The sequence below is a fragment of the Tyto alba genome, unplaced genomic scaffold, assembly GCF_018691265.1.
Source record: "Tyto alba isolate M040663 unplaced genomic scaffold, T.alba_DEE_v4.0 Super-Scaffold_5, whole genome shotgun sequence".
In the NCBI taxonomy this organism is placed as follows: domain Eukaryota; kingdom Metazoa; phylum Chordata; class Aves; order Strigiformes; family Tytonidae; genus Tyto; species Tyto alba.
In genome coordinates, this window is record NW_024881326.1 from 1,050,521 (window position 1) to 1,061,647 (window position 11,127).

Genomic DNA, 11,127 nt, shown 5'->3' on the forward strand with positions numbered 1-11,127 from the left:
GCGTTCTCCAAACATCATCTTTTACAGGCAAACCCGACCTTAGCCTTTGCCATCAAACAGAAATCCAGGCTCCTGCGTGGGCCTGTGTTTCTCACCGACGCACCTGTAGAAGTAACTGTCCCAAGTAGCAAAGACATAAGAAAGCATCAGACGTCTGTGCAGGAGGGGGGGGTCTCTGGCAGCCCCACCAGCGGCATAACAACTCGTTGCTCCCCCGTTTCCACCATCCAAGCTTTGAGCCTCGTCGGCGCGTCTTCCACTTTCCAGTTTCCCCCACCTCTCCTCCCGCCGGAGGCTGGGACAGGCGCAGAAGGTGGGAGCACCAGCAGGACACCCGGCTGGGCAAGATTTGGAGACCCAAACCCCCCCGGGAGCTCTGGGGTCTCCAGATCACCAAGCCGACGGAGGAATGCCCGCTTTTAACCAGGGCTGGTTCCCCGAGGATCTGACGAAGCCAGACCTCCTGCTCTTCTCCCCCTGCCTTCCAGGGGAGCCGGGGGGGGGGGGGGGGGGCGGCTGGGGGGGGCTCCCTCAGCACCCAGCCACCCTCTCCCACCCTCCGGCCCTGCTCCCACCCTCGCTTTCCGCCTGCGGAAGGACCGAGTTGCCCACTCCACGCCGCGCTGCTCGGCTTCCCTGCCCGAGCCTCGCTCGCCCCGCGTTTTATTTCTCAATGGACAAGCTTAACAGAGACGTCTTGGGTTTTTAAAAATAGTTAATATTTAAATATTAATTGAGCCATTAATTACATCTGAGGCCCAGAACAAAACAGCTGTGAATAATTAATGAGAGGGCCTATGGTAAATGCCTCTAATAATTCACAAAGCAACAGAACCAGGTATATTCAGAGCATGCAGTGAGAGGAGAAGCGGGGGAGAGGGGAGGCAGGCAAATTCAAGAACGTCGAGGGAAGGGGCGAAAAGGAGAGGTGAAGCATTATGGGCTGTTTGGTGTTGTTCTTCCAAGGCTTTATCAGCATTATTCATCTCCGTAACGCCCCGCTACTGGGGAGGGGATTTCCCCTGTGAGTTGCAGTGGGGAAACTGAGTCACGGGCAGGCTGAGTCTCCCCCAAAAAGCAGACTTAGGAAGACAAGCAGGACTCCTGGCATACTCTCCCACTCGCTCCACAGCTGCGTCTCGGGTGTTTTGGAGCGTGGCTCTCTGAAAAAACGCCTCTGGCAGAGGTGCTGCCCCAGCAACCTGCACTGCAAAAGAAACCAGCCCGTCAGCAGGAGGGAGGTTTTTATCCGTGCCCTCGCTTTCCTCCCCCTCCTCCAGGATGTTTCAAACCCTGGCTCGGGGGGCCGCGGCGAGGAAGATGATGCTCTGTAAATACACGCCCAGAAGTTGCAGGGCCTGGGAACGGCTCCACGTCAGATAGTCGCGCTTAATGACTGCCATTCTTAATTCCGGGCGGTTTGAGCCTCGAGTAAGGCCGAGGGCTCCGGCAGACGACGGGGATCCCCTCGCTGCCTCCTGGAGCCGGGCACCTTAATGGGCTCTTTGTGCGTCCGGTGGTTCGTGCAGGAGGGTGAGACTAATGACCCCATTCGCCCGCTCCTGGCCGTGGCTCCCGGGGTCCTCGAGGCAGAGATATTTCACGTCCCGCGGCCGCCCACGAGCCGTCGAGGCGGCAGGTGGGTGTCCGGGGGCAGCGGGGGGGATGTCGGAGGCAGAAGCTCCGGCAGCGAGTCTGGACTGCCCGGCGCAGGGGAGGGGGGGGGGGGGAATCCCACCTCTGGCCACGCAGCAGGACGGCTTTTCGCTGCTCTCAGTTGCAGCGACTAACGATTGCATCACCGGCAGTGAGCAGAGCATTATGTATGTTTTATGATCCCATTTTCCAGTACCCCAGCCTCTGCTGGTGAGTAATAACCCCGGCCTCGCTCTGTGGCTGATTGACAACCGTTAAACGAGCGCGGGGTTGCCGTCCTCCTTGATGGCCCTACAGATACATGACACACACCCCACTGTTACCAAAGCAGCTTCTCTTTGCAAGGGATGAAAATGATACAACTCACCATGTGCTTGAAAACTGTGACCCTCTCAACCATATTAACAACCGTGTAATCAGCAAGCATCAGGGCCTTTCTAATGAAGCCGTGCCATTCTCCCCAAGCCACATAAAGTGTTGGCTAAATGTGTCTTTGTTCCTTTTAACAGATGAAAAATTCAGTCGTCTTCCTTAGCTTATTGACCTCCTACAAATACAGGAGAGAATGAAATGGATCCCTTCCTGTCTCTAATAGCACGATATTCACAACTTTGAGTTATATGGACAATAACAAAATGGATCGGAATAATTATTATCAATGTCTACTTCTCTATCTATGTGGATGTAGCATTTATAAATTAACCAAAAACACTTGCAAATCTGCATAACCAGTTACCCATGTTCCTAATGCTTTCAATTTATCCTAATAGACATTTAATGAATACTTTATAAAGCCTTAGATGGGGAATTTTAAAATCAATGGTGCTATTTTATTGCTGTTTGTATTATCTTTATTTGGATGGTGTCTTAGGACTCTGATGCCCATCGATTTCAGGCCTTGATCAATGAAACAAGGTTTCGGCTTAAATACATAGAGCTGCACAAGAGAGGCTGGATCTGGGGGTGGAGGGTTCTTTCCCGGGTGAGGCACGGCTAAATTCACGCTCGCAGCTCACACTAAGGGTAGCGCCAGGTAATCCTAGATAGCGTCCTTGCACGGCTCTCCTCTTACCTTGTGGCTCCTGCAGCTTCTGGGGTAACACAATTAATCATCCTCAAAGCAGCTCTGCGTGGGAGGGGGGCAACCAGCCCACCCCTGCCCCTTCTTCTGCTCCAGCTGGTTCAGTCCCAGGCTTCTAGAGACGCTGGGGTGTTTTATCTGCAATCAAATCCCGGGCATTCTCCTAAATACCGCTGAAAGCCTTGTGCTAGTGCTAGCTCAGCAGCACTTACGTGTGTTGTGGCGACTATGCCCAGAACTGATGGATAGAGATGAAGCTTGACAGCTTCTCCCATCAGTATCAGCTCGTTCAGCTCCACGTCCATCGATTTCCCGTTTCTGTCTCTGGTCCCCTCCAACCTGGCTGAGCGTAGGTGAACCCTGTAATGAAAGGGGTGAGGTCCGCAGTAACACCAGTGCTTTTTTGGATGGGTTTGGGGGAAAAAGCTCTCCGAGCTAGGAGAGACATCGTGGAGGTTTTTTTCTTGGATTTGAAATCAAAATCAAATTGCAAGGCAACCTGGAATTTTTTCCCCCCTGCCTGGAGAAGACTGCAGATTTCACTCAGTTTGTCAAACGGTGAACATGTTGCATGAAATAGGGGGGAACTGGACCGTGTCAGTTAGGAAAAAAAGGAAAGAAACATCTTTTGGGAGCTAATCCCACCAAACGGAATACAACGAGGTGGGTCTCTTCCCACCAGGGACAGGGAAAAGTTCTCACGCAGCCAACAGGACCTGAACCAACCCCGCCTCCCCCGGCACGGCAGCAGGTCATGGTGACACACTTTCCGGAGAGATCTGCTTCATTTTGCATCCATCACTTGAAAAGTCACAGGAATAAGGACCGAAGTGGACATGTCTTAACTACTGGACTCAAGTCATGATCACACGCACCCCTGCGTGGATATCGAATCGTTCCCAGCCACGCGGAAGAGGTTTCATGGGAGTGAAGAGCTCCGAGTCCCAGAATAGCCTGAGGTCAGGATTTAGCTCTAGCACGACCAACCTGAGTTTAAATCCCTTCAGGAAGCGATGGGAATCATACTCAAGGCTTCCCCCAAGATATTGGAGCTTTCCATCATGAAAAGATAATCTTTTCTCATTGTTGCCCTTGTGAACAGCGTCTACCTAAGTCCTGCCATCCATCCGCCCTCCTTTGCTTTTGCAAAACTCATCTGCTTTGCTTGGCCGTGCTGGTTTTGTTTGACCTGGGAGGTTTTCTGGCTCAGGCAAGAAAATCCCAGATCGGATCACTTCTGAAATCTCCCTTTTGCTCTCCCTCTGCAATTTCTTAGTTCAACCAAGCAGCCGCTATCTGTAGAGCCCTACTCCTGCGGTTGCGGCTGTGGCTCAGCTGCACCCCTCGTGCTAATGCACTGCTGAGGGCGTTAATTAGGGCTCCCAGGAACTAGTGCGCAGCAGGTTAACCCATCGCATGTCTGCTGGGCAAGGGCAGAGCTTGCACAAGGCTTGGTGTGAGCCCTCCCTCACTTGTGGGCAGCAGCTTTTCCACCTCCCTCAGCCTGGTGCTGAGCTCCTTCCCGGCTGCCTGGCTCGTGCGGCTCAAGGTTTGTCCACAAAGTCCCATCCCCAAGTCTTCTGAACCTCCTCGTGGGGACCTTTCTGCTCTTGACTTGCTGATGTCCTCTGGGAGCACACGAGCTCCAAGGGCTGGAGCTCTTTCCCTCAGAGCAGAAAGCTGATGTACCTGGTTAATATTCTCCACCGTCCCTGAGCATCCTTTCCCCTTCCAGCCCTCTGGACCTATTGTCCATCCAGCCCTTTCCTGCCTCCTACACGGATATCCAAGCATTTTGGAATTCAAAGATCTGCCTCTTTCTCCTCTGCCCTTCATCTCCAAAGTGCCTGCAGGGCACAGACCAGGTTAATCTGCTGGCTGCTAATCTCCGAAGTGACAGGGGATAAAAAAAGGGACAATATGGGAAGATCTGTGGGTCAGCCCATGGCCTGGAGGGCTCTTAACCCTTTCTTTTCTTGAGTCCTCAGGGTCCTGCCTGGAAGAATCCTGCCTGTTGGAAAGGACGATGAAGATTTATGCACGGAGGTCAAATAAACCATCCCGCTCAGATATTTCAACCCCTCTCAGAAAAATACTCTCTCCTGCAGGGCTTGTTAGACACTTTCCTCTCCTATGGCCGCAGAAGATCTCAGGGGATCCGAAGACATTTTGACACCTTCTTGTTCTTGCTGTTTTGGTGGCAAGTTAGGAATCTGTGTCTGTTGTGTGTCCAAGTGCCTGGCACCGTGGTGGAGATGGCCGTGGACTTTGGGTGAAGCTAGCCTCACCCGGCGTGACACCCCTGCTTACCATCACGCGGCTGCTGAAGAGGACAGCTCGGAAGTAGCTTGCGTGTTAGGTGAAAGAAGGAGAAGCCATTTCAGATGGTTTTCTCCCAAATTGTGCGTTGATTTTCAGCAAAGCAAGCTGTCCTGGTGTGGCGGGTGAGCTCCTCCGGGCAAACCCAGGGGAGAGATGCTCCCAGGCCAGCTCATCACCTCCGGGCTGCTCATCTGACTGCTACGAGGATGGCCACAGGCGGGGAGAAAAAGTGCTGAACACCAGTGTCTGAGCCACCAAAGCACCAGGGAGCGCACTGGGAGTGCTGGTGCCCTCTAGGACCAGGGGTTAAAATCGGGAGGGGGGGGTTAGTACGTGAGGCACGGGGCTGCTTTGATCCCATTCCCCAGGAGATGCGGGTACGCTGGCGCGGTGAAAGAGCAGACAGCTTTGTCTCCTCTGAAAGGAAAGAAACCTGCCAAAGGGATAAACTTTCCCCGCGTTAGATGCCTCCCCTCCGCTTGGCTGGTGCCCTGTGCTCGCTTTCCCCGGCGGAGCGGGGACAAAAGCGGGGCTCCTGTCACCAGATCCCCTCGCCAGGAGTCCCGGCTGCCCGCGTGGGCACCCTGCCTGGCCCCGTCCCACACGGCCGGCGACGCCGGGGAGGGTTTGTTCACAGACGGGCTCTTCCCTCCTGGAAAGCCCAGCTGAACTGCTGCCCGAGTGCGATTTCGGCTCAGCCCTCCTTTGTCCCCAGAACAAAACCTGCCTGCACCGTACAGCTGCCGCCGCGCGCCCGCGGAGGGGCTCTGGGCTAAAAATCCCCCTTGTTTCCCACCCATGGCTGCCCCGAGCGCCGCACCCCTCGAGTGGGCTCGCAGAGCTTCAGGCTGGGCTTTTCCCCCTCCGTGACCTCGGCTGGTGTGAGAGGAGGGGGGAGCAGGGCTGGAGGGTGGAAGCTGGGGACGAGTCTTTGGGACAGCAGTGACAGTACATGAGTCGTGGAAGTATCTGGGGCTGGCGGATGAGAGACTCATTTATTCAGGCAAGCTTTTCTGCCTGCGGGTCTCCCAGAAGCAAAGAAATTTCCTCAAGTGGCTTTGACACTTGGAATTAGTCCTTGATTTGTTTTTGCTAATTTTCCTTCCCGGCTCCGGGAGGGTCAGGATTCGAGCTGCCCGTGCATTTCAGTGGGGCTCAGTTTGGTACCAGCCCCTGCGCCCAGCCCAGCCCGAGGCGGCTCCTCTGCACTTGGCTGTGATGGGTCCCCCTGGCCTCCGAGGATTTCGGCTGCGGCTCACGCCGGTGATGCTCAGCCGAGGCATCCCGAGAGCCCCAGCCCAGGCTGCCCGGGTGAAGGGGGAAATGGTGCTGCCCAGGCAGGAGAGACATCCCGACTTGAGGTGGGCTCTGGTGCGGGCTTGGCGTTGGGGCAGTGGGCGAGGGGCAAGGGCAGAGCAAAGGGGAGAGAGGCAGGGAGGCAGGATTCCCGGGCAGAGCTGGGGGAAGCGGCACCTGCAGATGCTCAGGACACAGCCCGGCTGCCTCCGCTTCACACCGCGTGAAGGACACGACCTCTTTCCGCACCGAGTTTCCATCTCGTGAACATTAAGGCACAATTGCCTCCGTAGAAACGGGGGGATTGTGCCCAAATCCCGCCTGAATCGGGACCTCGGAGCGCTCCGGAGTCACGGCAGAGGCAGCGCTTTCGCGGCCGGGCAGAAATGGTGCAGCAAGATCAAAACAAGCACGAGCAAAACCCTCTGGATGAATCTTTGCCAACTCGAAATGCTGCCCTGGATGCTGACATGTCCTGGTTTGATGCTTTTCTCGATAGCACATGTTGACGTGGTTTTTGTTTCGCAATGCCTGCTTGAAATGGAACTGGGTGTTTCTGGTCGTAAAAATATTTCCAGTAGCTGGAAAAAGTTGAAATGAAGGGGGTGAGTTTTAAAACTATCTGATAAGCTTCGTGTCAATCCCTGATAATTTATGTTCAAGCTGTTTTTCACGCACATTTGGCTTTTCTTTTTTATTCTGTTTAGAAACTGGAAAAAAAAAAACACGACCCTACCAGTTTTCCTAAAGAATAGAGAATCTGATTCCAGTTCAGCAGAACACAAATTGTGTGTATGTGTAAGGCTGGGATATTTTTGGCATGAAAAGGACCAGGGTGATCTGTCAGAGCAATCAGTATTGCTCATGTAAAGATTTTTCCTCTGGTCTGGTTGCAAGGTATAGTGAATAACCCAATATTAGAACTACTCAGCACAACCAAATAGTTTTCGCCTTCATCAGATAATCACAAACTGACATTTCTTGAGTAATTAAAAACCCAAACAATTTCAGAAGGAAGCTAAAAGGAAATTAGAAAATAAAAAAAAAATGTGGGCTGGAGGTCAAAAAATATTAGTTTTTGGGCTCTTGGTTCTCCAGTAAAGAAAATAATTTTTTAAGGAATCAGAATGTTTCCCATGAACACTTCTGTTTAATCACAAGGGTATTTTTATGAGCATGAAAAGAGTAGTGGAAAATTTTTGGTTTCCCACTTACACAATTTCTTCGCAGGCTCAGTTTGGAAATAATCAGCTTTCTAGAGGGAGGACTGGGGACATTTTGGCCTCCCATACAGCCGGGGATGGATCCCTAACGCCAGGAGCCAGGTCCTCAGTCCTGGCTGGGAGGTTTTTGAGCCAGACCCACTCCCAAAGGGTGCAGAGGGGCTCCCCAGCCCCGTGTTTTATTCCCGGTCTGCGTGGGGTTGTTAAACCCAGCCCCGAGCTGGTGCTGGTGGACGCTCTCATACACCAGGGATGCCCTGGGGGGTGCACGGAGGGTGTTCCCCCCTGGCCCAGCGCTCTGATTTAAACCCATCAGCCTTGCTCCCCTTTTTAGCATCCACCCCGCCGGCTTCACCTCCCTTCCCCCCATGCCCCCCCCCCCCCCCCCCCCCCTTTTTTTCTCCTCCCTCCCAGGAGCTGCACAAGCCCCGGCTCCTCCGAGGGGTAATTGAAGCAGCACGTCGAGCATATGGCCGGGCAGGGCTCCCTGCTGGTGCACCAGCTGTGAACTGGGTGCTGGGAGAGAGCAGGCGGCGAGAGGCTCCTGTCTCCCTGTCTGGCTGCCTCCCTCTGCCCAAACGGTTGTTCTTAAGGAGAGCTGCTTTTTGGGGTCTCGTCGGCTGGCTGGGGGCTGGGAGGGCTGAAGGGGGGGGGGGCAGTTAGCAGTCCAGGTTTCATCCTGGTCACCCCTGCATTGCTCTCTTCCCCTCGCCCTCAGCTCCCCGCCGGGATGGTGTTGCCCTCCCCAGGGGCTCTGACCCCTTCTCCTGCGGCTCTGCGCTGGGATTTGGGGTCCCGGGTGGCGGTGTGGGGCAGCTTCGGGGCTTGATGGGCACCCGCCAGCAGCCACCCAGGAGCGGGTCCCCCTGCACCAGGCCGTTTCCCATCAGAAGACCCTGGCTTTGCAAATGAACTTACTCCAGCTGCCCCCCTCTGCCCCCACAGCCGGGTTTTGGTCTCCCCAAAGTTATGTCTTTTGCTCGCTCCCCCCCCCTTGAAGAATCCCTGAGCCTCTGTGGGGCGCAGGGTCTCAGGGCAGGAACTGGGGTGACGCTGCTCTGCGGTGGGAGATCTGAGGATGGTCCTGCTGCTGCAGCTCAGGTCCCTCCCCTCCTGCCACACGGGCTGAGGTGGTGGTCCTCCATAAAGTGTTCCCACACGACATGGAAGAAGAAGCCACATCAGATGTCCAAAGTGCCCCTGCATTTCATCTCGAGTCAGCTGGGGGACCGTCCAGGCTGGGTAAGTTTTCAGCCCCTTCGCTGCTGCGGTGTAACTTCGTGCCTCAGAGACCAGCTTACGTGGTGACTCGGTGACCCACCCTCGCCCCACATCACCCGTCGGGCCAGCAATGGGACAACCTTTCACCACGCAAGTGGCACCAACCCACGAGGTAGTTTGGATCACGTCCAACGGCCGCTGCGAGGTTTCCCTTCTGCAGCTCGGTTTTGGGATGAGCCAGACAATGCTGGGAAGATGTCCTGTCCTTAGGCACAGACCCCAACAGATGCTGACCAGGCAGAGAAGATCCGAGCACAAACCCATTCTCACCTTGCTCCTCCCCACATGGATTTTTTTTTTTTTTTTTTCCCCCACATTTTAGTCCGCTGCAGGGCTGGAGCCTTCATTTCCTATTTTCCATGTGATGTGTCCCACGAGGCAGCTGCCTTCCATGACTCACATACTATCGAGTATCCTCTTCTGTGCCTCCTCAAAGGTCCCCTATAGAAAAGACTGAATGAGGAATCACTCCACTCCCGGCCTTCCTCTCCAATCCGTTCAACGCCGCAGCCGTCCCACACGAAGGATGTTGCCAACCCTACCTTTGATGGAGGGACTCACCACTCCTTCTCTTTCCAGGGCTATCACAGCCTTCCACCTAGCCCCTGGTAAGGGTTTCCCCTATCTGGTTGGGTCTGGGTTCCACCAGACAGAGAAGATGTCCTTCCTCCAGCTTCTGCCTCTCCTGTCTCTTCCTGCCCCCCAGGACAGGACCGGGGACGCTGGGTCTTCTCCTTTGCTTCTCAAGTGGCTCAGCCTGGGAAGGGTGATGTGGTGGTTCACCACCTCCATCCCTTGCTCCACCACTGGGCCGCAGTGAACCCCTATAGCTTCAACTATAGCTGGTGGTGCCATGGCCGTGTGGACTATGAGGTGGAGGAGAGTCATCCAAGACACCCGGTAACCAACCCTGGGCCACCTGGCTTAGAGCATAACTGGGATTCCCTCCAAGGTAGAAACATTTGGGATGGGACATCTCTAGTCTTCAGGATCCCCTCTCTGTGTCCTGTCAAGAGCTGAGGAGGTGGAAAAGGCTCTAGTTCCTCCAGCACCTCCAGCACCGGCCAGGCTCATCTTCTGGGATGATCCCCGAGCTTCTCGCTCTGGGTGCAAGGACAATGTCCCAGCCACCCACGCTGGGCTCCCAGCTGGCTCCCCGTGTAGGGGAGGGGGCAGGGGGGGACTCTACTGAAAGGAAAGGGGCTTCATTTGGAGCAATTATTCTCAAACTGAGGTGGAGGAAGCCGTCATTTCAGCTGTTCTTTTTTTTTTCCCCCCCTCTTTTTACATTTGTTGTGTGTGTTTTTCTAACACTCTGGCAATGGCTGAATATCACACAAGCACCCTGTCAAGAGATATATTCAATAAACACTTGACACCCAAGCTCAGGAATACATGGCCCGTGGCAAACATGAATTATTCAAATGGAAATCAAGATAATTTTGCTTCTAACTCAGAAAACCAAGACTCTCTCTTTCCTTCCTTATTTTTCCTCTCTTCCTCTCCTCATTTTCTTCTTGTTCTTTCTTTCTCTCTTTTTTCTTATAATTTCCTTCTTGTTCTTTCTTTTCCCCTCTCTCTCCTGCTGGAAATCCGAACTGCATTAATTTCTAGGGAACTCGCTTTGTTGAATAAACCAAGGTGAGGACCAGAAGGTGCCTCCTTTGGATGAGGAGGTAGCCTGCATGTTTGTCCCCTGTGGCTGCTGTATCCCTTTGGCTGGGGCTCATGAGCAGTGGGACCTCTGCGGCCGGGTGCCTTGGAGGTGCCTTTGCAGCTACACGTTGGATCGTCAAAGCCAAAACCTCTCCCCGTAGTCAAACGGGACCTGTCTGGGAGAAGCAGGATGTCACGACCGGCCTTTGGGCTGCCTTTCCTGCAGGATTGGGCCTTGCCTCTGCTCAGGTGAGTCTCCTGCCAGCTGTGGGAGTTGGTCAGGATGGGGTGAGCTTATGGCACGAGGGGTTTGGGATGCTGGGCTGGACTCACGAGAGCAAGCATTTGCTGAAGAGCTGAAAGAATGTAGAACAGGGCCACAAGTGATGCCCAAGGCTAGAGGGAAGGGAGGGGTCTCTGTTGCTACCTCTACTCATTCTCTCCCTCCCCCTTCCTCTCCTCTCTCATTCCTTAGAAGTGTGGTCTCGAGCTGATCAGCACCAGGTGGTACCAAAGGCATCGGCTCGCGGCAGCTCTTCCCCAGCCTGGGACTAAAGGGGACACCGAAGCCCTGTTGGTTACTGAGAAGAGCCAGAGGTGACTCTTAGGAAG